This window comes from Pteropus alecto, unplaced genomic scaffold (assembly GCF_000325575.1).
Source record: "Pteropus alecto unplaced genomic scaffold, ASM32557v1 scaffold50, whole genome shotgun sequence".
Lineage (NCBI taxonomy): Eukaryota > Metazoa > Chordata > Mammalia > Chiroptera > Pteropodidae > Pteropus > Pteropus alecto.
In genome coordinates, this window is record NW_006431918.1 from 4,411,461 (window position 1) to 4,415,817 (window position 4,357).

Sequence of the window (4,357 nt, forward strand, 5' to 3'; positions counted from 1 at the left end):
CTTTAGAATCTCTGACTTGACCCTACTTTTCTAGGGGCAAAAATATGTATCTCATTTGGGTCTGGGAGGGTATGGGTAGAGTGGAAGGCAGGTCGAGTAGGAAAAAAGCATATTTTATCATACTTTCATTTGATTTAGTGATGTTAAATTTGCTTTTATTTCATTTTCTTTCATATGCATTAGCTACTTCTGTGTTTGCTGTAGAGAGCCTACTTTGGGAAAACATGAGAAATTCAGGTTCAGAAATTCTCAGAGACAGGTTGATAAGACAACAGAAATATTAGGGCTCATGACAACTTAGACCTTGAGACTTGAAACTGGTTTAGCTTAAGCAGGGCAAGAAATTGTCCCTTGTGCACTATCAATGATTGGGACCTCTGCATCCCAAGCTTTAGTTACTAAGCAGAAAAAACTATTTGGAGAAAGAAAGCAATGGCTGAATCTTCCCAATTTCTCCCTCTAGGAGATGGTCTTAAGTAGTGGAAAGGAAAAGGAAAGTGTGTGTGACCTCTAGAATTAGGGACACTAAAGTTATGAGCAATTCCTGCCCAGATGCCTAATCTGTCTATACCAATATCTGTAAATTGGAAATCTGCAAAAGCTTCTTGGCCTGCCATATTTCTTTCCTTCCTCAAGCTGGCCCCAGAAATGTGAAGTCTGGCAATAGAAAACTGATATTAAACAAAGTCATTTTTATTTAAGCATAATTACCATGCAGCACAGTAACAATTATGCATATCATTAAAAATGTGTCAAATACCTGCTGAAAGCTTTATTTATAGCATTAAAACATCCATATAAGTTGTCTTTGTAGTTTGTTGCTTATACAGCATGTTTATCTGCTTGCAACTAAAAGAAATTTAAGGGAACATTGCTCCCTATTAAATATGAACATGAGAATTTCGAATATTTGTCATTGGACAAATCTATTTTCTCAAGCAGTGATGAGTTTCAAATTTACAGTTCAAAGAAAACTATCATCTAAAACTTGAGGAAGATATTTTATTTTTATTTCATTTTTGGCGCCATTAATGAAATCCAGTAAGTTTCAGGTGTATAATTTAACAGTAAAGCATATCTACATTGTATTGTATGTTCCTCTCCCATAGTTAGATTACTTTCTGTCCCAACTATTTTATTTTAAATTGCAATCCTAACTCCTATCTTTAGTACTCCTAATCTCCTGCTTTACTTTTCTTAGTACTGATCATTTCCCAACATATTATAATTTTGCTTTTATATTTTGTTGTCTGTCCTCTCCCCATCTGGATATAAGCCCTACTACTTGACACCTAGAAGAGTCTTTAGCACATTAGGTAGAAGCTTGATAAAACTTTTGATGAGTGAAAAAATAAATGAATAAGTAATAAATGTAATATTTGAACCAAGAAAAATAAAATAAAACGAGGAAGAAACTGAGAAATACCTCAATGGGTCTTTAAATTGGATGATATACCCTCTTACACATTCTGCTTTCTCCACCTATTTTACCTGATTTCCTCTCAATTATTCCTTTTGCCTCATTTGCCAGTAAAGCTTCCCACTGTCTTAAAAGCTTTCTTTATGCCCTATGACATCCATATAACCATACAGTAAAACATTTTTTTTAAATCTTTGTAAAATCTATTATGTTAGGCTGGGCTAAGACAATAATCTTAATGTACCAAGACTGTAGTTTATGAATATTAAAAAAATATTTTAAAGTCAACTGTGGTGAGACAAATATAAGAACAGCAAAAATCTTAACAAATTTTATGTCCCCCAAATCAGCAGTTCTCTAATTTTAATGAGTGGCAGATTCATGAATTCCCCCCACAGGTCTAAGAAATCTTAATCTCTATAGAATAACACACATTCTGACAATTATCTCAGGTATAGTTATAAGTGGTCCATAAATCATGTTTTGAGAAATGCTATCCTGAAATAGAATAATTTAAAAGAGCACAGATATATTTGAATATAATTATATGCTTAGCAAAATACATAAAATGTATTTAAAAAAACAGATAAAGAATAACACTTTAATAGAAAGAATGGAAAAAGAACATAAATTTGGAAAAGAAATACTAATGGTAAACACATGAAAAGATATTCGACTTTACTAATAAAAAAATGCAAATGTGAGATAACATTATATTTGTCAATCGAAAGGGCAATCAGATGGGCAAAATAACAATGATAGAATGTAGTACAGGAGCGAGTGCAGGGAAAAGAACATTGTCAACATTCCAACATTTTCAAATACTATTTATTGGTGAGAATGTAATACTAGTTGGTATTTAAAAAAATGGCTACTTACATTAAAAGCTCTTAAAATTTGATCCAGCAAATCTATTCTATAATTTATTCTATGAAAGTAAGTAAACACACAAGTACATGTGATGCATAACCAAAATGTTAGTGTAACATTATTTAAAAATAAAAACTGAAATCAACATAAAAGTCTACCAATAAGGGATAGGTTAAATAAACTATGGTACAATCACATAGTGGAATAGTATATAATCATTAAAAATGATAAGCAAGGTCTATATTTATTAACATGGTAAGACAGTAACAAGTAAAAATAAAATGAAAAATAACTTATAAAAGCATATATATATTATTTTTGTCAAAAATACATGCACGTTTCAATTATTTAATATTATAAATGCTGTGAGATTTTATTAAAGAACTTATGGTTCATTACTTTGTTTATGGAATAATTAACTCTGCTAAACCTATAAATATGTGCTAACTAGCTGACAAGAATAAATAAATACTAGTTGAATCACTGATTTATTGGCTGATAACTACACAGCAAGCAACAAGCCAAGGGACACATTACTGCCCTATTGTAGTTAGTAAGAAAGCAAAAATGTGATGATCAATTTAGTATGAGTCAATTGATTTTTAATACTGGAAAAAATCAGTTCACTTATCAGTTGAATCAAATGGTATATACATTTTTTAAACCTTTGATATAGATTCCGAATCACTTTTCAATACCATAATGAAATATCTGCTACTAGTCAGGATCACGTGTGTGTGGGTAGCAAAAGTTATTTTTCCAAAGGTAGGATCACCCACGGAAAAGCTGTAAGTTGAAGTTCTAGACATGCAGGACAGAGATTATCAACCCAAAAAGGTCCTACCCAAATACAGCAACTTGTTAAATAAAGGTTAACAGTTGTTTTGGCATTCTTACTGATATTAAATTTTTTACTATAGGAATCTACAAAATTTCAACTGAATAAAAGGACCTGCTGGGATAATATAAAAGCTTCGGGGCCAGGGACCAGTTATGCATGCCATACCTACGGGAAAGCAGGCACATTCACTTCTCAATAGAGCAATATAAGATACTTGGAAACCGTTTTCAGATTAAGTACTTGATTATCATTCCATCTGAAAACAAAAAGGACTGGAAACATTTAAACCTGCAATTTTTATAAATATGTAACACAAAAAATCTGTTATTTTCCAATTACATTTTCTTTTGATGATAAAAAGTAAAAGCCCTTAAAATACAATCAGTTGAGTATCTGTCCTTAAGGGCAGCAATAAAGGGAAAGGGGATGCAATCTTGGAAAGCTGTCTTCCCAGGCGGGTGGCAAAGCCAGACCCAAAGAACTCAGGCGGAAAAAGCAGGAGGTGGCAACTGTGAAGAGGAAAGCAGGCTGAATCCCAGAAGAAACAATGACAAAAGTGGGCCCTGAGGGCTTGTCAAGAGGGTCCTGAAACAAAAGATTATGTTCAGCAATTCTATTCCAATTTATACTTTATACAGAAAGTGATCTCTTTCATCATTCTCAGTTTAGATTTAATTTTCTTGACACTCTACAAATGTAGACAACATTTTGCATTTCCAATTCAGAAATACCATCTAAAGGTTGCCTCACACACAGTGACTCTACAGTGGAAACAGAAGGGATATTCTTTGTCTTCTTTCAGAGGAGTTTTCTAAGAATACACTATAATAACTATTACAATGACTACCTCTAACAGAGTTTCTTCTCTCAAGGAAATTCTTGTGTTAGAAAGACAAAACATATACTCAGAGCATACTCACTGCTCTAAGTGTTCCGTTCCTAAAACCCATGTGGTCTTTGCCTTTTGTTTTCCACATCTTATTATTTAAAAAATAAATTTATTCTCAAAATATTGCCTCGTTGTTGCTAAAAGAAAGTTTATATAGCTACATATTTAATTCATTGGGTATAGATTCCTATTAATCTCAGAATATCTCTTCACTGAGCTTTATTACTTTATCTCTAATTTTAAAAGTTAATTGTCACTTACTGATTACAATAGCCTAATCTTCCAATGTGCTGAGTGATAGGTCTTTTTAAAAAAAAAAAAAAAAGGAAAAACAAAT